The sequence below is a fragment of the Lissotriton vulgaris genome, chromosome 3_2 (assembly GCF_964263255.1).
Source record: "Lissotriton vulgaris chromosome 3_2, aLisVul1.2, whole genome shotgun sequence".
Lineage (NCBI taxonomy): Eukaryota > Metazoa > Chordata > Amphibia > Caudata > Salamandridae > Lissotriton > Lissotriton vulgaris.
Genome location: NC_141690.1, coordinates 236,648,287 through 236,672,566, shown reverse-complemented (window position 1 = coordinate 236,672,566; position 24,280 = coordinate 236,648,287).

Genomic DNA, 24,280 nt, shown 5'->3' with positions numbered 1-24,280 from the left:
AAGGGATGATTTAGAGTACCCTCGTCTTAGAAATCTGTCTTTCATATTCGAGATGCATTTCTCGAACTCATTAGATTCACTACAGTTACGTTTGGATCTTAAGAATTCTCCATAAGGGATGGAGCGTAACTGGTGTTCAGGGTGAAAACTGGAGGCATGGAGTATAGAGTTACAGGACGTTGATTTCCTGAAAAGTTTGGAGTGTATTTTGTTGTCTTTTATGTAGAAGTCCAAATCTAAGAACTCCATACTAGTGAGGCTGTGTTTCATGGTGAAGCTCATTTCCCATGTATTGTTGTTGAGGTGTTCAAAAAAGGATTGGAGAAGTTCTTCAGAGCCTGACCATAGCAGAAAGCAATCGTCAATGTATCGACCCCAAAACACTATGGAGTCGATGTATTGGATCCCCTTGGTACCCCAAATCAAGTCAGCCTCCAACGCCCCCATAAAGAGATTAGCGAAAGAGGGTGAAAATTTGGAGCCCATGGCTACTCCCTTCTTTTGCCGATACCATTTTCGATCAAAAATGAAAAAGTTGTTTTCCAGAATGATCCTCATCATGTGTAGTAGCATGTTAGTGTGTGCCCAGAGAGAAGCCGGTCGGTTAGATAAGAGTTTGGTAATGGCTTCTAGACCTAGTTCTGGATTGATGCTGGTGTAAAGCGATACCACATCTAGTGTCACTAATCTGGTGCCTTGTTGCCACTCCATGTCTGCCATGATGCTCAAAATGTGCTTGGAGTCTTGTATGTAAGACAGAAGGTTTCTGACCAGAGGCCCCAAGAAAAGATCCACATACATTTTCACCATGCTAAGATGGCGGCCACGTTTCATACATCCTAACCAACCGGCATCTTCTATGTCCAGCAATCCTACATAACATCACTTCCTCCTCCGGTCCGGGGTCCGCTCACGACAGACGGCCACCGGGAACCAACGGAGGAGGGATACCGAACCAAGGGTAAGTCGCCGCCCCCTTTTTTAACTAGATTGCAAACAGTCTTGAACTCACGGACAAACGCGGACTGGCGATCAAACTTATTTTAAAGACACGCTATTTTCTGAAATTCTTACAGCTCACCGCTAACGAGAAAACGCACCCGTTTTTCCGAGGTTTTCTACCTGATGGATCCCCTCCCGGTCAACACCTGAAATACACTAATACTCAGGTACCGAACGTTACCTTCAGCCTTTAATTTCTTTTAGCAACTGTACCGAATAAATTCATAGAGGTAAACACGATGTATGCTACCTTAGGTCCACTGATCGTGTTGCTTTATTTTATATTTTTGTATCACAGCGTCGTTACCCTGAAGTCTCTGACACACCCAAATAGGGTGAAACAGAGTTGCTAGAACGTGATCTTACTTCCAAATCCACTGGATACTCCACCACTACCTACCAGGAATTTTGAATGTTACTAATCCCAGTGGTAAGGATACTTCTAACTTAGTATCCTGGCTATTTTGTTTTAATTGCAATGTAGCCATCGAAAGGTTCTCTCACATTCCTTATTTTATGTCTTCCTGATGATGTTTTTCTCTTCTCCTTTCGTCTGTTTAGTCTCTCTCTAATCCACCTACGTGGAATATTACCTTAACCTCCAGACCATACTCAACCCACATCCAGGAGTTGAGTTCAAGGTAAACTACTAAACCTCTTAGAGAGAGCATGTATCTCAATACATCACTATAGACATCACCATAATTATCAGGCAGTCACTCTTAGACCACAAATTATGTTCACACACCCTGGTATGAACTTGTCACCCACAAAACTTTCTTTATTAGAATTCACTTGAGCTTGCCCTCACAAATATATTTTACCACTCCATAACCCTTGATAGGCAGGACCACCGTGTGTACGTAAACGCTTGCCACAATTGTCAACTGAACACCATCAACCTCACACCCAGGGCACCATCACTCAAGGAAACCCACTCACTTCCTTAGAGTGTGACACTCTTAGTGTTCTGAACGTCATCACCAAACACATCCACTACCTATGCGACTGGATACGCACACCACTACTGCATGCGTGATGCACTTCATGTCACCATATGCAGCATGTTTTTTGTGCGATGACGTACCAGTAAATATGTATACACTGTGCTTTGTACCACCAGCCCTGAAGAGTCGTGTTGACTCAACGGCACACGACGAAACACGTGTCGGCTTACTGATATTCCTCAAGTCTGGATTTATTAAATCTACACCCTGCTGGGACAAGAAACACACCAAAGGATCTGCTTCTTTGTTTATTTCATTCTTTGATACTTGTTTATTGTACTGAATTGTGTAACACTTGTTTGTAGTTGCGAGAGCACAGCTGTTCAATTTCGTATAGTCTCTGACTTGTTAGACGGTTAAGGGTGTTTTTCCGCCTGCTCTTTACGCACTACATAGCCACCATTCCTGAAATACACACATTAACGTAAAATTTGAGGCAGTGCGCCCATGACATCTGAATTCTAAAAAATACCCCCAAGTAGTTTACCTTTATCTCTTCAGATAGGGTGCCTCCACGTTACTAACCAATTTTCGCCTATACTTCGAGTTTCTTACCTGTCCGTCACACTATGGACAGAGATAAGGCAGCAGCAGATCTTTTTGAGAACCTGGCCAAAGGCATGCCCACACACCAGGCATCGGCCACGGCAGGCCCTGCACGTATAGAGGGTTTAAGAGACAAGTTCTTAAAATTGGAGAAACTCAAGAAACAAGAGAACTCCCGTTGGTGGGACGGAGCTACTCTAAAACACTATCTAAAGCTTAAATTAGTCCCTAGAGGACTGAGGTCCCAAATTTTTCCAACTTACGATGATCTAGACAGAGATCTTATGATCAAATGGGAAGACTCACTCAATCAGAATTCCATCACACTCATGGACATTCTTATCGAGAGTGCTGACCGCAAAACCACAAAACTACAGGCAGAAATCTCTATTGTGGAACAGGAGATAAAAGATTTGAACAAACCTGAAGCCACAGTCAAAAACTACACCCTACTTGATGAGATTCTTCTCAAGCATCAGACAGAAATAAAGAACAGAAAGGCACGTCAGATTAAAAGGGACGAGGCAGATTACAAGAATGATAGAATCTATACCTTTGACCGTAAATACGATTCCCTGATCCCTAAACCCAAAACAGGACCACAGTCTGGCAGAGCAACAACTACTAGTTCCATTAATTCCAGCACCACGTCCCTAAGCTCTACTGGGCTCAGTGACATTGAAAACGAAATCCTAGCGAATTCAGAACCCCACAGTTCAACCTTTTTTTTAGAAATGGAACGGGTGAGGAAAGGCAGCAGAACCCAACCACCAAGAACCGCCATAGACCCAAACCCCACAGGGGCAAACGCGGGAACAAGCGAAGACTATCGCAGGAAACTGAGGTCAGGGACACAGAAGAACTAGTTACACCAAGTGACAAAGTACAGGTTATCAATCTGTCCTCAATTTCCTTGACACCTGATATGGTCTCCCTATTGAGTAGGGGCCTTAACTTTAATCCCTATGCCACCGGTGATATGTGCCAGACCAAGATAGATATCTTTAAATTCATTCGTAACCTTAAACTAAAAAAACACTTTGCTGGATTACAGAACAGGCAGAGCCAACCTAGACACATTCCGAATGTTTTTGATGATGTTTCTCTGACCATTAAAGATGTGCAATCTACACACTTGCTTCTTTCTTTGACAGATAGGGAAGACAGTCCTCTTGAAATGGAAAAATTACTGGAGGACCTTGATGTTGAAACCGATTACAGTATGGCTAGTGGCTTAAAAAGTAAATCTAAATGGACACCTACGTTACCAGGGGGTAATGTGATTGACAATTTTCACAGACATGTCCTTGAAGATCTGAACAGAGTCAATACCAAAAACTTAAACACCAAGTTCAAATACAAAGACAACCTAACCAAAGGTGAACGGTTAGCACTTTCCACTCTAAGTGACAATCCCAATATCATCATCAGGGAGGCGGACAAAGGGGGTAATGTGGTGGTCATGGATCTGATTGACTACAACAATGAGATCCAGGGCCAACTCAACGATAACTCTTGCTATGAGTTACTCAATCATAACCCCATGGGTCCACTAACACTTTTAATCAACGGACTCTTACTCACCTGGAAACAATCTGGTCTTCTGGATGACAACGAGTACCTATACCTCAAAGTCTTCAGACCCACGTATCCTTGGTTGTATACGTTACCTAAAGTCCACAAAAAACTACCTTTCCCTCCAGGGAGACCGATAGTATCGGGGATCGGGGGTCCCACCGAAAGAATCGCAGAGTATGTGGATCTTTTCTTGGGGCCTCTGGTCAGAAACCTTCCGTCTTACATACAAGACTCCAAACACATTTTGAGCATCATGGCAGACATGGAGTGGCAACAAGGCACCAGATTAGTGACACTAGATGTGGTATCGCTTTACACCAGCATCAATCCAGAACTAGGTCTAGAAGCCATTACCAAACTCTTATCTAACCGACCGGTTCTCTCTGGGCACACACTAACATGCTACTACACATGATGAGGATCATTCTGGAAAACAACGTTTTCATTTTTGATCGAAAATGGTATCGGCAAAAGAAGGGAGTAGCCATGGGCTCCAAATTTTCACCCTCTTTCGCTAATCTCTTTATGGGGGCGTTGGAGGCTGACTTGATTTGGGGTACCAAGGGGATCCAATACATCGACTCCATAGTGTTTTGGGGTCGATACATTGACGATTGCTTTCTGCTATGGTCAGGCTCTGAAGAACTTCTCCAATCCTTTTTTGAACACCTCAACAACAATACATGGGAAATGAGCTTCACCATGAAACACAGCCTCACTAGTATGGAGTTCTTAGATTTGGACTTCTACATAAAAGACAACAAAATACACTCCAAACTTTTCAGGAAATCAACGTCCTGTAACTCTATACTCCATGCCTCCAGTTTTCACCCTGAACACCAGTTACGCTCCATCCCTTATGGAGAATTCTTAAGAGCCAAACGTAACGGTAGTGAATCTAATGAGTTCGAGAAATGCATCTCGAATATGAAAGACAGATTTCTAAGACGAGGGTACTCTAAATCATCCCTTAAAATAGCAGAACAAAAAACCAGAACCATCCCGAGACCTGATTGTCTAAAAACACGCACGGAGACAGAGTCCTCCGGACAACAAATCAGACTGATAACTGAGTACAATACACTGAACTACACTACCAAAAAGAGCTTCAATAAACACTGGAAACTGCTGATAGAAGATCCCGTGCTTAAGGAGTTCCTTCCAGACAGACCTGCCATTACGTACAGAAAGGGTTTCACTCTGAAAAACAAACTGAGTCCCACAGTGCCCCGTCATACTGTGGCACGAGATTGGCTATCCACAAAGGGTCTGGGTTTCTACAAATGTGGTTTTTGTTCCATGTGTATCTGGGGGAAACATGGCACCACGAATTTCAAGGGTCCGGAAGGGACTTTGTACAGGATCAAACACAATATCACTTGTCTGACCAAATTTGTTATTTACATAATTGAATGTAAATGTGGCAAAATCTATGTTGGCAGTACCATCAGGGCACTTAGAGAAAGAATCGCAGAACACATGAGGGCCATACAGAAAAGAGATCCGAGGTACCCAGTAGCCCTACATGTAGCGGAGTGCCAACCTCTAGAGGATGATTTCAAAGTGCGTGTTTTTGGGATCGATGTGATTCCCCTCAATATCCGAGGGGGCAACAGAGAACTGACGCTCAGACGTAGAGAGGCCACATGGATCATGCGCCTACAGAGCGTGGAACATGGGCTAAACTACGACCCTGAACTTCAATACTTTGTAGGTAACTAATTAGTTACCTTTGGGGATGCCATCTTTTGAAAACCAATGATACCTACTTCCAGTAACTAACATAACTCCCATGAAACAACCACATAAACTCTGCTGTACAAAGATCTACACCATTAGGGATACAAATGTAACATATTAATGCACGCTTTGTAAATCCGTATCATAATGTTGATTTGAAACCATACATGTCAATTTTGTATGTTCTAGAACCCATCACATGTGTGAAATGGGGCTAGCATCTTATGAACTACCAGATTCGCCTGTGAGATTGGACAAAACAGATTCAATGTTGACTGTGATCTATGAAGTCACTTTTTTCACAATAGTGTGAACGCACCCTCACTTGGTGGATTGTTACCCTATCTAATCACCTTCTGTAGAAACATACAATCGCATGAGACACTCGAGAACAGTGGAAGATAAAGACACCCATCTCGGGATTCTTCCACCCACCTTTTGCACTAATAGTACTACGTAAATAGGCTCTACTGAAGGTCTCACCAGCATGTAGAATGTATATACACATAAATATATATATACATAAATGCTTTTTAATTGGCAATTTCTTTTTTCTTCCTCGCTAATACGTAAGAGCTAGACACCCCATTTTGGTCCACACATAATGCCAATTTGAGAGCACCATGTACAGAACTAGAAATTAGTAGCATGGCAATTACGAACAAAGAATACTACTCGACATTTTTTACTCTCCCCCAATACACTCGGCAAGGGGACAAACAGTCCCTGTTCAATACTACTTGCCAACACGCGATACATCCAGTAAAACCCCTTTTTTTCACCATGCTAAGATGGCGGCCACGTTTCATACATCCTAACCAACCGGCATCTTCTATGTCCAGCAATCCTACATAACATCACTTCCTCCTCCGGTCCGGGGTCCGCTCACGACAGACGGCCACCGGGAACCAACGGAGGAGGGATACCGATCCAAGGGTAAGTCGCCGCCCCCTTTTTTAACTAGATTGCAAACAGTCTTGAACTCACGGACAAACGCGGACTGGCGATCGAACTTATTTTAAAGACACGCTATTTTCTGAAATTCTTACAGCTCACCGCTAACGAGAAAACGCACCCGTTTTTCCGACGTTTTCTACCTGATGGATCCCCTCCCGGTCAACACCTGAAATACACTAATACTCAGGTACCGAACGTTACCTTCAGCCTTTAATTTCTTTTAGCAACTGTACCGAATAAATTCATAGAGGTAAACACGATGTATGCTACCTTAGGTCCACTGATCGTGTTGCTTTATTTTATATTTTTGTATCACAGCGTCGTTACCCTGAAGTCTCTGACACACCCAAATAGGGTGAAACAGAGTTGCTAGAACGTGATCTTACTTCCAAATCCACTGGATACTCCACCACTACCTACCAGGAATTTTGAATGTTACTAATCCCAGTGGTAAGGATACTTCTAACTTAGTATCCTGGCTATTTTGTTTTAATTGCAATGTAGCCATCGAAAGGTTCTCTCACATTCCTTATTTTATGTCTTCCTGATGATGTTTTTCTCTTCTCCTTTTGTCTGTTTAGTCTCTCTCTAATCCACCTACGTGGAATATTACCTTAACCTCCAGACCATACTCAACCCACATCCAGGAGTTGAGTTCAAGGTAAACTACTAAACCTCTTAGAGAGAGCATGTATCTCAATACATCACTATAGACATCACCATAATTATCAGGCAGTCACTCTTAGACCACAAATTATGTTCACACACCCTGGTATGAACTTGTCACCCACAAAACTTTCTTTATTAGAATTCACTTGAGCTTGCCCTCACAAATATATTTTACCACTCCATAACCCTTGATAGGCAGGACCACCGTGTGTACGTAAACGCTTGCCACAATTGTCAACTGAACACCATCAACCTCACACCCAGGGCACCATCACTCAAGGAAACCCACTCACTTCCTTAGAGTGTGACACTCTTAGTGTTCTGAACGTCATCACCAAACACATCCACTACCTATGCGACTGGATACGCACACCACTACTGCATGCGTGATGCACATCATGTCACCATATGCAGCATGTTTTTTGTGCGATGACGTACCAGTAAATATGTATACACTGTGCTTTGTACCACCAGCCCTGAAGAGTCGTGTTGACTCAACGGCACACGACGAAACACGTGTCGGCTTACTGATATTCCTCAAGTCTGGATTTATTAAATCTACACCCTGCTGGGACAAGAAACACACCAAAGGATCTGCTTCTTTGTTTATTTCATTCTTTGATACTTGTTTATTGTACTGAATTGTGTAACACTTGTTTGTAGTTGCGAGAGCACAGCTGTTCAATTTCGTATAGTCTCTGACTTGTTAGACGGTTAAGGGTGTTTTTCCGCCTGCTCTTTACGCACTACATAGCCACCATTCCTGAAATACACACATTAACGTAAAATTTGAGGCAGTGCGCCCATGACATCTGAATTCTAAAAAATACCCCCAAGTAGTTTACCTTTATCTCTTCAGATAGGGTGCCTCCACGTTACTAACCAATTTTCGCCTATACTTCGAGTTTCTTACCTGTCCGTCACACTATGGACAGAGATAAGGCAGCAGCAGATCTCTTTGAGAACCTGGCCAAAGGCATGCCCACACACCAGGCATCGGCCACGGCAGGCCCTGCACGTATAGAGGGTTTAAGAGACAAGTTCTTCAAATTGGAGAAACTCAAGAAACAAGAGAACTCCCGTTGGTGGGACGGAGCTACTCTAAAACACTATCTAAAGCTTAAATTAGTCCCTAGAGGACTGAGGTCCCAAATTTTTCCAACTTACGATGATCTAGACAGAGATCTTATGATCAAATGGGAAGACTCACTCAATCAGAATTCCATCACACTCATGGACATTCTTATCGAGAGTGCTGACCGCAAAACCACAAAACTACAGGCAGAAATCTCTATTGTGGAACAGGAGATAAAAGATTTGAACAAACCTGAAGCCACAGTCAAAAACTACACCCTACTTGATGAGATTCTTCTCAAGCATCAGACAGAAATAAAGAACAGAAAGGCACGTCAGATTAAAAGGGACGAGGCAGATTACAAGAATGGTAGAATCTATACCTTTGACCGTAAATACGATTCCCTGATCCCTAAACCCAAAACAGGACCACAGTCTGGCAGAACAACAACTACTAGTTCCATTAATTCCAGCACCACGTCCCTAAGCTCTACTGGGCTCAGTGACATTGAAAACAAAATCCTAGCGAATTCAGAACCCCACAGTTCAACCTTTTTTTCAGAAATGGAACGGGTGAGGAAAGGCAGCAGAACCCAACCACCAAGAACCGCCATAGACCCAAACCCCACAGGGGCAAACGCGGGAACAAGCGAAGACTATCGCAGGAAACTGAGGTCAGGGACACAGAAGAACTAGTTACACCAAGTGACAAAGTACAGGTTATCAATCTGTCCTCAATTTCCTTGACACCTGATATGGTCTCCCTATTGAGTAGGGGCCTTAACTTTAATCCCTATGCCACCGGTGATATGTGCCAGACCAAGATAGATATCTTTAAATTCATTCGTAACCTTAAACTAAAAAAACACTTTGCTGGATTACAGAACAGGCAGAGCCAACCTAGACACATTCCGAATGTTTTTGATGATGTTTCTCTGACCATTAAAGATGTGCAATCTACACACTTGCTTCTTTCTTTGACAGATAGGGAAGACAGTCCTCTTGAAATGGAAAAATTACTGGAGGACCTTGATGTTGAAACCGATTACAGTATGGCTAGTGGCTTAAAAAGTAAATCTAAATGGACACCTACGTTACCAGGGGGTAATGTGATTGACAATTTTCACAGACATGTCCTTGAAGATCTGAACAGAGTCAATACCAAAAACTTAAACACCAAGTTCAAATACAAAGACAACCTAACCAAAGGTGAACAGTTAGCACTTTCCACTCTAAGTGACAATCCCAATATCATCATCAGGGAGGCGGACAATCAATCAATCAATCAGTGACACTTATAGAGCGCGCTACATACCCGTAGGGTCTCAAGGCGCTGGGGGGGGGGAGCCGCTACTGCTCGAACAGCCAGGTCTTCAGCTTCTTCCTGAAGGAGAGGTGGTCTTGGGTCAGGCGCAGGTCGGGAGGGAGGGAGTTCCAGGTCTTGGCGGCCAGGTAGGAGAAGGACCTTCCTCCTGTAGTCGCTCTTCGGATGCGGGGGACGGCGGCGAGGGCGTGGTTGGCTGATCGGAGGTGGCGTTTGGGAGCGTAGAAGTTGACTCGGCTGTTGAGGTAGCTCGGGCCTTGGTCGTGTAGGGCTTTGTGTGCGTGGGTGAGGAGGCGGAAGGTGATTCTTTTGTTGACGGGGAGCCAGTGAAGGTCTCTCAGATGTCCGGAGATGTGGCTGGTTCGTGGGATGTCGAGGATGAGTCTGGCTGAGGCGTTCTGGATCCGCTGGAGTCTCTTCTGGAGCTTGGCGGTGGTACCGGCGTAGAGGGCGTTGCCGTAGTCCAGTCGGCTGGTGACGAGGGCCTGGGTGACGGTCTTCCTGGTCTCGGTGGGGATCCACCAGAAGATCTTCCGTAGCATGCGAAGGATGTTGAAGCATGCCGAGGAGACGTTGTTGACTTGCCTGGTCATGGAGAGGGAGGAGTCCAGGGTGAAGCCCAGGTTTCGTGCATGGTCTGTCGGTTTGGGTGCGGTGCCCAGGGCGGGAGGCCACCAGGAGTCGTCCCAGGCGGAGGGAGAGGAGCCCAGGATGAGGACCTCCGTCTTGTCCGAGTTCAGTTTCAGGCGGCTGGTCGTCATCCACTCGGCTACCTCTTTCATCCCTTCGTGTAGGTTGGCTCTGGCGGCGGCGGGGTCGTTGGTCAGGGAGAGGATCAGCTGGGTGTCGTCGGCGTAGGAGATTATGCTGAGGTTGTGTTTCCGTACGATGGCCGCGAGGGGGCTCATGTAGACGTTGAAGAGGGTGGGGCTCAGAGATGATCCTTGGGGGACGCCGCAGATGACTTCGGTGGCCTCTGACTTGTACGGTGGTAGGCGGACTCTCTGTGTTCTTCCGTCGAGGAAGGAGATGATCCATTCCAGCGCCTTGTCCTGGATTCCGACGTTGCTGAGGCGCCGTACTAGGGTGCGGTGGCAGACCGTGTCGAATGCCGCGGAGAGGTCTAGGAGGATGAGGGCCGCTGTTTCTCCGTTGTCCATCAGGGCTCGGATGTCATCGGTGGCGGCGATGAGGGCGGTCTCGGTGCTGTGGTTGGCTCGGAAGCCGGACTGTGAGGGGTCGAGGGATCCGTTCGTCTCGAGGAAAGCGGCCATCTGCTTGTTGACGGTTTTCTCGATGACTTTGGCTGGAAACGGGAGGAGCGAGATGGGGCGGTAATTCTTGAGGTCGGTGGGGTCCGCTGTTGGTTTCTTGAGTAGAGCGCTGAGTTCGGCGTGTTTCCAGCTCTCAGGGAAGGTGGCGGTGTCGAAGGATGTGTTGATGATGTCTCGCAGGTGGGGTGCGATGATAGCGTCGGCCTTGTTGAAGACGTGGTGAGGGCAGGGGTCGGTCGGTGATCCGGAATGGATGGAGTTCATCGTGCGGATGGTGTCTTCGGTGCTGATCGGGGTCCAGGCGTGGAGGGTGGTGGTGGGGGGTGGTTGTTCGGTCATGGTGTGCGTTGGTTGGTTGTTGAAGCTGTTGTGTATGTCCGCGATCTTGTTGTGGAAGTATGAAGCGAGGGAGTTGCAGAGGTCTTGCGATGGGGTGATGTCGTTGTTTCCTGCGCTGGGGTTGGAAAGCTCTTTCACGATGTTGAAGAGTTCCTTGCAGTTGTGTGCGTTGTTGTCCAACCGGTCCTTGAATGCTGTTTTCTTGGCGGCGCGGATCAGCTGGTGGTGTTTCCGGGTGGCAAGTTTGAAGGAGGTCCTGTTGTCCGGTGTTGGTTCCCTTCTCCAGACTTTCTCGAGGGCTCGGCAGTTCTTCTTGGAGCTCTTGAGTTCGTCGGTGAACCATGGGGCTTTCTTGCTGCCGGGTCTGCTGGGCGGGGTCCTCAGTGGGGCGAGTTCGTCCGCGCAGTTGCTGATCCACTTCGTGAGGTTGTCGGCGGCCTGGCTGGGGTTCGCTGAGCTGGCAGGAGGGTGCTGGCTCAGGGAGGTGGCGAGCTGGTCTGCTGTGATCTTGTTCCAGCTTCTGCGGGCGGCCTGTTGCTGGTGGTGGTGGGTCGTTATTTTCTTGAAGGTGAAGTGGACGCAGCTGTGGTCCATCCATTGAAGCTCTGTGGCGTGGCTGAAGTCGATGTCCTTGCTGGATGAGAAGACAGCGTCGAGTGTGTGTCCGGCGAGGTGGGTGGGGGTGGACACCAGTTGCTTGAGTCCCAGGTTGCCGAGGTTGTCGAGCAGGGTGCTGGTGTTGCGGTCATTGTTGTTCTCCAGATGGAAGTTGAGGTCTCCCAGGAGGATGTAGTCAGCGGAGGGGAGGGCATGTGGGCTGACGAGGTCGGCGATGTCCTCGCTGAATTGTGTGCGTGGTCCAGGGGGTCGGTAGATCAGGGTGCCTCTGAGGGTGGTGTTCGGGTTGGTGTGGATCTGGAAATGCAGGTGTTCGGCGGTGGTCAGGGAGTCGTCGGTGCTGGTCGTGAGACGGATGGTGCTCCTGTGGATGATGGCGATGCCTCCTCCCATCTGGTTGGGGGTAATGTGGTGGTCATGGATCTGATTGACTACAACAATGAGATCCAGGGCCAACTCAACGATAACTCTTGCTATGAGTTACTCAATCATAATCCCATGGGTCCACTAACACTTTTAATCAACGGACTCTTACTCACCTGGAAACAATCTGGTCTTCTGGATGACAACGAGTACCTATACCTCAAAGTCTTCAGACCCACGTATCCTTGGTTGTATACGTTACCTAAAGTCCACAAAAAACTACCTTTCCCTCCAGGGAGACCGATAGTATCGGGGATCGGGGGTCCCACCGAAAGAATCGCAGAGTATGTGGATCTTTTCTTGGGGCCTCTGGTCAGAAACCTTCCGTCTTACATACAAGACTCCAAACACATTTTGAGCATCATGGCAGACATGGAGTGGCAACAAGGCACCAGATTAGTGACACTAGATGTGGTATCGCTTTACACCAGCATCAATCCAGAACTAGGTCTAGAAGCCATTACCAAACTCTTATCTAACCGACCGGCTTCTCTCTGGGCACACACTAACATGCTACTACACATGATGAGGATCATTCTGGAAAACAACTTTTTCATTTTTGATCGAAAATGGTATCGGCAAAAGAAGGGAGTAGCCATGGGCTCCAAATTTTCACCCTCTTTCGCTAATCTCTTTATGGGGGCGTTGGAGGCTGACTTGATTCGGGGTACCAAGGGGATCCAATACATCGACTCCATAGTGTTTTGGGGTCGATACATTGACGATTGCTTTCTGCTATGGTCAGGCTCTGAAGAACTTCTCCAATCCTTTTTTGAACACCTCAACAACAATACATGGGAAATGAGCTTCACCATGAAACACAGCCTCACTAGTATGGAGTTCTTAGATTTGGACTTCTACATAAAAGACAACAAAATACACTCCAAACTTTTCAGGAAATCAACGTCCTGTAACTCTATACTCCATGCCTCCAGTTTCACCCTGAACACCAGTTACGCTCCATCCCTTATGGAGAATTCTTAAGATCCAAACGTAACTGTAGTGAATCTAATGAGTTCGAGAAATGCATCCCGAGTATGAAAGACAGATTTCTAAGACGAGGGTACTCTAAATCATCCCTTAAAATAGCAGAACAAAAAACCAGAACCATCCCGAGACCTGATTGTCTAAAAACATGCACGGAGACAGAGTCCTCCGGACAACAAATCAGACTGATAACTGAGTACAATACACTGAACTACACTACCAAAAAGAGCTTCAATAAACACTGGAAACTGCTGATAGAAGATCCCGTGCTTAAGGAGTTCCTTCCAGACAGACCTGCCATTACGTACAGAAAGGGTTTCACTCTGAAAAACAAACTGAGTCCCACAGTGCCCCCTCATACTGTGGCACGAGATTGGCTATCCACAAAGGGTCTGGGTTTCTACAAATGTGGTTTTTGTTCCATGTGTATCTGGGGGAAACATGGCACCACGAATTTCAAGGGTTCGGAAGGGACTTTGTACAGGATCAAACACAATATCACTTGTCTGACCAAATTTGTTGTTTACATAATTGAATGTAAATGTGGCAAAATCTATGTTGGCAGTACCATCAGGGCACTTAGAGAAAGAATCGCAGAACACATGAGGGCCATACAGAAAAGAGATCCGAGGTACCCAGTAGCCCTACATGTAGCGGAGTGCCAACCTCTAGAGGATGATTTCAAAGTGCGTGTTTTTGGGATCGATGTGATTCCCCTCAATATCCGAGGGGGCAACAGAGAACTGACGCTCAGACGTAGAGAGGCCACATGGATCATGCGCCTACAGAGCGTGGAACATGGGCTAAACTACGACCCTGAACTTCAATACTTTCTAGGTAACTAATTAGTTACCTTTGGGGATGCCATCTTTTGAAAACCAATGATACCTACTTCCAGTAACTAACATAACTCCCATGAAACAACCACATAAACTCTGCTGTACAAAGATCTACACCATTAGGGATACAAATGTAACATATTAATGCACGCTTTGTAAATCCGTATCATAATGTTGATTTGAAACCATACATGTCAATTTTGTATGTTCTAGAACCCATCACATGTGTGAAATGGGGCTAGCATCTTATGAACTACCAGATTCGCCTGTGAGATTGGACAAAACAGATTCAATGTTGACTGTGATCTATGAAGTCACTTTTTTCACAATAGTGTGAACGCACCCTCACTTGGTGGATTGTTACCCTATCTAATCACCTTCTGTAGAAACATACAATCGCATGAGACACTCGAGAACAGTGGAAGATACAGACACCCATCTCGGGATTCTTCCACCCACCTTTTGCACTAATAGTACTACGTAAATAGGCTCTACTGAAGGTCTCACCAGCATGTAGAATGTATATACACATAAATATATATATACATAAATGCTTTTTAATTGGCAATTTCTTTTTTCTTCCTCGCTAATACGTAAGAGCTAGACACCCCATTTTGGTCCACACATAATGCCAATTTGAGAGCACCATGTACAGAACTAGAAATTAGTAGCATGGCAATTACGAACAAAGAATACTACTCGACATTTTTTACTCTCCCCCAATACACTCGGCAAGGGGACAAACAGTCCCTGTTCAATACTACTTGCCAACACGCGATACATCCAGTAAAACCCCTTTTTTTCACCATGCTAAGATGGCGGCCACGTTTCATACATCCTAACCAACCGGCATCTTCTATGTCCAGCAATCCTACATAACATCACTTCCTCCTCCGGTCCGGGGTCCGCTCACGACAGACGGCCACCGGGAACCAACGGAGGAGGGATACCGAACCAAGGGTAAGTCGCCGCCCCCTTTTTTAACTAGATTGCAAACAGTCTTGAACTCACGGACAAACGCGGACTGGCGATCGAACTTATTTTAAAGACACGCTATTTTCTGAAATTCTTACAGCTCACCGCTAACGAGAAAACGCACCCGTTTTTCCTAGGTTTTCTACCTGATGGATCCCCTCCCGGTCAACACCTGAAATACACTAATACTCAGGTACCGAACGTTACCTTCAGCCTTTAATTTCTTTTAGCAACTGTACCGAATAAATTCATAGAGGTAAACACGATGTATGCTACCTTAGGTCCACTGATCGTGTTGCTTTATTTTATATTTTTGTATCACAGCGTTGTTACCCTGAAGTCTCTGACACACCCAAATAGGGTGAAACAGAGTTGCTAGAACGTGATCTTACTTCCAAATCCACTGGATACTCCACCACTACCTACCAGGAATTTTGAATGTTACTAATCCCAGTGGTAAGGATACTTCTAACTTAGTATCCTGGCTATTTTGTTTTAATTGCAATGTAGCCATCGAAAGGTTCTCTCACATTCCTTATTTTATGTCTTCCTGATGATGTTTTTCTCTTCTCCTTTCGTCTGTTTAGTCTCTCTCTAATCCACCTACGTGGAATATTACCTTAACCTCCAGACCATACTCAACCCACATCCAGGAGTTGAGTTCAAGGTAAACTACTAAACCTCTTAGAGAGAGCATGTATCTCAATACATCACTATAGACATCACCATAATTATCAGGCAGTCACTCTTAGACCACAAATTATGTTCACACACCCTGGTATGAACTTGTCACCCACAAAACTTTCTTTATTAGAATTCACTTGAGCTTGCCCTCACAAGTATATTTTACCACTCCATAACCCTTGATAGGCAGGACCACCGTGTGTACGTAAACGCTTGCCACAATTGTCAACTGAACACCATCAACCTCACACCCAGGGCACCATCACTCAAGGAAACCCACTCACTTCCTTAGAGTGTGACACTCTTAGTGTTCTGAACGTCATCACCAAACACATCCACTACCTATGCGACTGGATACGCACACAACTACTGCATGCGTGATGCACTTCATGTCACCATATGCAGCATGTTTTTTGTGCGATGACGTACCAGTAAATATGTATACACTGTGCTTTGTACCACCAGCCCTGAAGAGTCGTGTTGACTCAACGGCACACGACGAAACACGTGTCGGCTTACTGATATTCCTCAAGTCTGGATTTATTAAATCTACACCCTGCTGGGACAAGAAACACACCAAAGGATCTGCTTCTTTGTTTATTTCATTCTTTGATACTTGTTTATTGTACTGAATTGTGTAACACCTGTTTGTAGTTGCGAGAGCACAGCTGTTCACTTAAGGATAGAGAAGCCCATAAGATCCTGTTAAAAAGATACAAACTGGAAGTAATTAAGACCAAACAGGATTACTTTACGGCCCTCACATCCTCACTTTCGTCTCCTAAAGAGCTTTTCAGGATTGTTGATTCTCTCACTTCTCTTCAGACCCCAGACCCGGTGGTTGCTTCCCAGGAGCTCTGTAACAAAATAGCTTCCTTCTTCCAGTCCAAAATTTTGGACATCTACACTGCCTTGGAGTCCCAAAGATCTTCCACCGTGGTGCCTCCGGTGCCCGCTATCTTGGAATCTAATGGTGTTGAACAACCCCGGCTCGTGGGTCTTGAATCCTTTTCCCTCTTTCTTGCCAAGATCTTGAGATCCTTCTCAACAAAATTAAATCTGGATCTCCGTTAGATGCTTGTCCGCTAAAGATCCTTAAGCAGTGCAGAGAATCCCTCCTTCCCCCTCTGGTTGACATCATGAATAGGGCGATGAAGGAGGGCACTTTTCCCCAGCAGTGGAAAAATGCTGTGGTAAAACCTCTGCTCAAGAAGTCATCTCTTGACCCCGGGGTATTAAAAAATTTCTGCCCCATTTCACTGCTCCCGGCTCCCGCGAAGATGTTAGAAGCCCACCTAAATAAACATCTTGCTGCATTCGTGGAGAGTTCCGGTTGTTTGGATCTTTCCCAGCATGGATTCAGGAGGGAACATAGCACTGAGTCAGCCCTCACCATCGTGCTTGACAACATTCGCACACGGGTTGATGGGGGACAGACCTCCCTCCTGATCCTCTTAGACCTCACGGCTGCTTTCGATACCCTTTCTCCCTCGGTTTTAACATCTAGACTGAGGGAGATTGGGGTTCAGGGGGCGGCCCTGGGACTCCTTTCCTCTTTTCTCGATCATAGAGAGCAAAGGGTGATGCTGGGTCAGTTCCTATCTCCATCCCTGTCTGTGCAATGTGGGGTCCCCCAAGGGTCAGCGCTTAGTCCTATCCTTTTTAATATCTATGTGACCCCCCTTGCCAGACTTATTAGATCTTATGGGATGGAGGTAGTTTCCTATGCGGACGACACCCAGATCCTCGTCTCTCTCTCCCAGTCAGTTACGTCGACTGCCGCCAACTTTAGATCTTGCATGGAGGCAGTCGGCCAATGGATGATTCACAATTCATTGAAACTGAACGGGGAGAGGTGAGGTGATGGTGTTTGGAGGAAGGGAAGAGATCTGGTCTGCTGAATGGTGGCCGGATTCATTGGGTGCATGCCCCGATCCTACCTCTTCAGCTAAAAATCTGGGGGTCATGATCGACCCTATCCTTAGCATGTGCCAACAGGTCAACAGGACTGTATCGACCTGCTGGGGGATCATCCACATTCTAAGGAAAATCAGGCATTACCTTTCTCTTCAGGCAAGAAAGCAATTGGCCGTTGCCCTCTTGGGCTCGCGTCTGGACTATTGCAATGCGCTGTATACTGGACTGAATAAAGGTCAGCTGCAGCGCTTGCAGGTGGTCCAGAACGCAGCAGCCAGATTTGTTCTCGATCTACCCAGACGTGCCTCTGCCACCGCCGCCCGGAAGCAGCTCCATTGGCTTCCCGTTGTGGACCGTATCTTTTTTAAGTCCATGTGTATGGTCTACAAGGCTTTAGCTAAAACCAGCCCCACTGGCATTGGCTCTATCTTGTCCTACTATAATCCGGGCAGGAACCTCCGCTCCTCAAATAGGCTTCTCCTCTCTGTCCCTCGTGTCCGGAAGACCAGATGGGGGGGTAAGGCTTTTTCCTACCTGGCCCCTAAATGGTGGAATGCCCTCCCTCTTGAAGTAAGGTCTCTCCCCACTCTCCAAGCCTTTAGATCTGCCCTAAAGACCCACCTCTTTGTACGTGCATACCTGTAGTGGCGCTGTGTAATTTTTTGACCTTTTTTGATAGGCGCCTTGACACCTTCGGGTTGAGTCTGCGCAATACAAATTGCATAATAAATAAATAAATAAACAGTCTTACTTATGACAAAAGTATGGCACACCAGAAGCCATCTTGATTGGAATGAAGTGGTAAGTCTGAAAACATTTAATTTAAAAAGGAACAAAATGAGGGGGTTCATTTTGCCATAGAAAGTATGATTAGTGCTGCAGAAAGAAAAATTAGGGCACATTTTGAGTGACTTCTCAAATCCTTTTCTATTTCATTAAAAAATTCTGACACGCAGTCTCCCAAGATGGCCATCAGAGACGAAAGAGCCCAAATGTAGCCCAACTATCACCCAGATGTAGCCCAAGTATAGCCCAATGACAGAATGTCCCAGAGTGTTCTAAAGAACAACTAGAGCGCTAACAGTCCTACTTATTACAAAGGTATGGCACACCTGAAGCCATCTTGGTTGGAATAAAGTGGTAACTCTTAAAACATTTAATTTTAAAAGGAACAAAATGAGGGGGTATATTTTGCCATAGAAAGTATGATTAGTGCTGCAGAAAGGAAAATTAGGGCACATTTTGAGTGACTTCTCAAATCCTCTTCTATTTCATTAAAAATTCTGACATGCAGTCTCCCAAGATGGCCACCAGAGACAAAAGAGCCCAAATGTAGCCCAAATATCACCCAGAAGTAGCCAAAGTATAGCCCATTGACAGAATGTCCCAGAGTGTTCTAAAGAACAACTAGAGCGCTAACAGTCTTACTTATGACAAAAGTATGGCACACCAGAAGCCATCTTGATTGGAATGAAGTGGTAAATCTGAAAACATTTAATTTAAAAAGGAACAAAATGAGGGGGCTCATTTTGCCATAGAAAGTATGATTAGTGCTTCAGAAAGAAAGATTAGGGCACATTTTGAGTGACTTCTCAAATCCTCTTCTATTTCATTAAAAAAATTCTGACATGCAGACTGAAACATGCACTTTGAACACCAGCAGCAGACTTCCCTGGTGAGCAGTAGCTTTACCACAGTGAACTAATGAGCAACTAGAGTGCTAACATTCAGAATGTATGGCAAATGTGTGACACATCTGAATGCCTTCTTGATGGAACGAAAGTAAACAAGCATTGAAAATACAATAGATCTCGCTCTCGTTTAAGTTAAAGCCATTCTGTTTGTAATGAGGTGGTTTTTTAGCTTATCTTTTATTAGTGTTTTTAAAAATTTCATGTAAATGACATGTATATGTATGCATATATGTATATGTATGCATGCATTTATATTTGTATTTATATTGATATGCAGATTATATATGTTTATGTATGTATGCATGTGTCAGACCTGTTTTTACTGAAAGCAGGATTGGAGGAGTTATGTGGAGGCGGAGGTCGGCTCCGCTTTATCTGACACGCCCCTCGTTCAGGAGCACCGCAAATAACCGACAAGCTTTCTTGGCTTGGAGTGTTTGAAAAGCACATTGCGGCGCCCCCCCAGCCTGTAGTGTCTTGGAGGTACTGGGGAGAGGGAGCAGGCAGTCTGTCTGCTTAAGGAATGCCCGGCTGGGATGACATTCCACCTGTTCGCTCCCGCAATATCTAAAGGAGCCGGCAAAGCAACAAACGCATTATCATGTGTGAAGATGGGTCACTGTACCACAATCTGACTTTTGTGCTTGTTCCTTATTGCGGGACTTGGTGCACCGTGCCCGAGGTCTCGTGGTTGGGATTACAGCGACATTGATCATCGGAGGAACTTTCCCTGTCTGCTCTCTACATCCATGAGTAACAGCCAATGAGAACACTCGGTGTATTTAAACAGCAGCCCCGTGAAATGATTCACCTTGAGAGATGCAGCACTTACCTGGCACTGATGAGGCACACGCCGAAACGCGTCTGCCAGACGCTGTAACTATGGACATCGCCAAGCTTGGTAAAGGTGTACCGGTGGCATTAAAATCCAGTTTGGCAAACCCGAGCATGTGTCAGACCTGTTTTTACTGAAAGCAGGATTGGAGGAGTTATGTGGAGGCGGAGGTCGGCTCCGCTTTATCTGACACGCCCCTCGTTCAGGAGCACCGCAAATACCCGACAAACTTTCTTGGCTTGGAGTGTTTGAAAAGCACATTGCGGCGCCCCCCCAGCCTGTAGTGTCTTGGAGGTACTGGGGAGAGGGAGCAGGCAGTCTGTCTGCTTAAGGAATGCCCGGCTGGGATGACATTCCACCTGTTCGTTCCCGCAATATATAAAGGAGCCGGCGAAGCAACAAACGCATTATCATGTGTGAAGATGGGTCACTGTACCACAATCTGACTGTTGTACTTGTTCCTTATTGCGGGACTTGGTGCACCGTGCCCGAGGTCTCATGGTTGGGATTACAGCGACATTGATCATCGGAGGAACTTTCCCTGTCTGCTCTCTACATCCATGAGTCCCAGCCAATGAGAACACTCGGTGTATTTAAACAGCAGCCCCGCGAAATGATTCACCTTGAGAGATGCAGCACTTACCTGGCACTGATGAGGCACACGCCGAAACGCATCTGCCAGACGCTGTAACTTGTGGTACTGCAAATCTGGACCCCGCTGTTTTACAGATATCGAGGTCCAACACTTGTGTCATAAAATATCGTCGTACCATGACGAATTTGGTATCTACGAACAGGTAATGATCAGGACATTATCCCTATGTATTTGCGTCACGATTGAGTGACGCAAACACCCTTAAATCGTAGTTTCCGTCCCGAACCCTCGGACTCCATTTTGTAAACGGCATCCATCTTATGGCTTGCCCTCATATAAGTCAATTGATTAAAGCCGAGCTTGATCTAAAAGGACACGTCCTCTGTAGCTGACTTCCCCATGACCTGGCCGAAGCTGCCTTCACTGCCTCCAGCCAAGCCTGTTTGGGCAGCTCCTCGCCCAGTGGCCGAGCAAGATATCATCAAGGCACAACATGTCATAAACCATCCACTACATACAGACCCTGTTTCCCATACACATACACCTGTCCATGATTCTTGTTTACAACCCGTTTTATGATGGGAGGGTGCCCGACTTTATTGGTGTTTCATCGATATCTGATGGGAGTTCTGGATCTGGCGGGGTAATCCATCACCAACTGGACATCTAAAATATGTGCTGACCAGCATGACTTCGCTCCTTGTACTATTGTGGAAATATTTGTATAGCCATATCATAAACTCAAGAATTCTTGCCTACAGCTATTATTTGTGTATATAAGGAGAAGGCTGGTTCTGTAAAAATGAACAGTCTCCTGAGAACTTACGGCCCGTGTTGTCGTACTTCTAGGACGCATGTTACTTGGTTGCAGCCAATAAAACTCGATCATTGACTTCAGCTAGAAGACTCTGTGTTTCTGTAAGTCCAGAACAGGGAGAACTCAGAGGTCTTCGGGTGTGATCCCCTGGCACCACCGGATCTCTAAAAACCCGGCACCTCAGTTGGCGCCCAACTCGAGGCGATATCAAGCGGTGACGGTCCAAGCCAGATGTTCGTGAGGAGCTTCGTGTGAAAATTCCGGAGGACGGCCAGCCACTTCAGCGACCCCTGCATGTCGACGTGGTTCCGAAGGTCTTTGCTGCGAGGTTCCCCGCGTCCCGACGGCTACGAAGGACTGCTGCCCTGGCTATCGCCCTGTTTTGGACCCAGTGATCCTTGGTAGAGCGAAACGATAGACGAGTCTTCTAGTGACGTCACCGATCTTCAATATTCAGTTAAGTATAAGTGGAGCGTCTCCCAGTTCTTAGTTTAGTTCTTAGTTTGGTTCTTAGTTTGGTTCTTAGTCTTGGTATCCCAGAGATACGGTTTGTATTATTGGTACTTGCAAGCACCAAAACCGAGGGGTTTGTGTATTCACGACAATATCATAATTAGATAATCCCTTGAAGTTTGAAGCTAGACTAGTGAGCGAAGATGCCTGGTCTCAGCAGACTTGGAAACTTGTTTTGTCTTGGTTGTAGTAAGGACTCCCGATTAGAGGATTCGTGTCCGGTTCCTCCGATTGGAACTCCAACATATGAGTTATATATAAAGCATGGAGTAGGTCCTATCACGTATAACGAGGTGTGGATGAAATACACCCGCAAGGATGGTGTTTTAAAATGGCCCCAACATGGTAGTTTTGACTCAGAAATATTAGACAACCTTGAGGTCAAATTGTTCAAGAAGAAAGCCCGGCCGGCGATGTTTGACTCTTTTCGCTTATGGCGCAAAGAAGCCAAACAAAAAGAAATAAAATTAGCAAAGAAGAATAAAAGAGGTATGTCGATGGTACAAGCTGCCATCGCATACAGGGATAATGAGGAAGAGCAGGAAAGTGAGCAAATGCTCAGAAGCAAGAAACTAGCAATAGATAAATGCTACCCGATGTTACCACATGGGGGACAAGACTCAAAGGGAACACCTGAGAAAGATCCATTAATGTCCCATTTATTAAACTCACCACCCCCATATACATCGAGTATTGTTGGACCCCCGAGACGTATTGTTATACCGCGCCCTAGCGCACGAAAAGCAGCTCTTGCACAAGCACCAGCTCCTCTTCCGCTGGTTCCTACTTCTCCGGCGCAGCCTTCTCAAGGGCCGCCGCCTTTGCTACATACTCCTTCTACTTCTACGACTTTGCCAACTGCTCCAACTATTCACTACGATACTACGTCTGCTACTGCTTCAACTTCCTCTGCTGTTGCCTCGACTTCCTCTTTACATCAGCCTGTCTTTTCTGGCGCATCTGCTTCGCCGCAAGCTTCTCCTTCTGTCAGACAGAGAGTGACAAGTACTGTCACTGGTCTGTTCTTGCCCTTCTTTGGGTCGCCTAAAACGACCCCTAAACCAGAACGTAGACAGTTGCGTAGTCAACTACCCGACTACGAGGGAAGAGAAGTACTGAATGAGTTAGCACGCAAATGGGTTACTGATACTGTAAGGTATGATCTTCAGTCTGTTATGGAAGTTTTCCGTCAGTGGGATCCATCCACTCAAAGATACGTGTTTGAGGAAATGTGTGTATACCTCTGGGAAGATGTACGAGACAATGACCCAAAACGCAGAATGCAGGAACTAGCCCGCATGCGATTCAAATTTTATGAAGGCATGATTATAGGCGCAGATGTTGAGAAAGCAATGGATTTGTTGTTATCTTATAGGAGCACGGGAAACAGCTCTAGATCGTTTGATGAGGATGATGTGTCTGATAGGAAAAGGGCGCGACAGTACCCCATGAGAGAGGTTCCTCCGGTATGGAGGGAAGGCGATGCGAACGCGCAACCGCCTGTTCCACCGCATTTCCAGCATGTATGGGTACATGTCCCCTGGAAAAGATCCGAAGTTTTAGCACTCAAACAGACACTACCCGATCCCCATAAAAACCCAGCAGGATATTACAAAGAGTTGTCACAGACTGCCAGCTCATGTATAATGAATTTAGCAGATATAGACATGTTGTTTGGGAACGTTGTTCCGCATCCTTTATGGAGTAAAATTCGTCATGCGGATCATGATCAAGAACTAGGTGACTCATGGGCTAATATTACTGCTACTGATGCCAGACAAGTTGGTGGTTCTAAACCCGAGCCTTTAATAGCAGATCTTCCCGGTAGGATTATTGCGTACATGAAAACTTTGATGCCTGAATTACGCGTAGA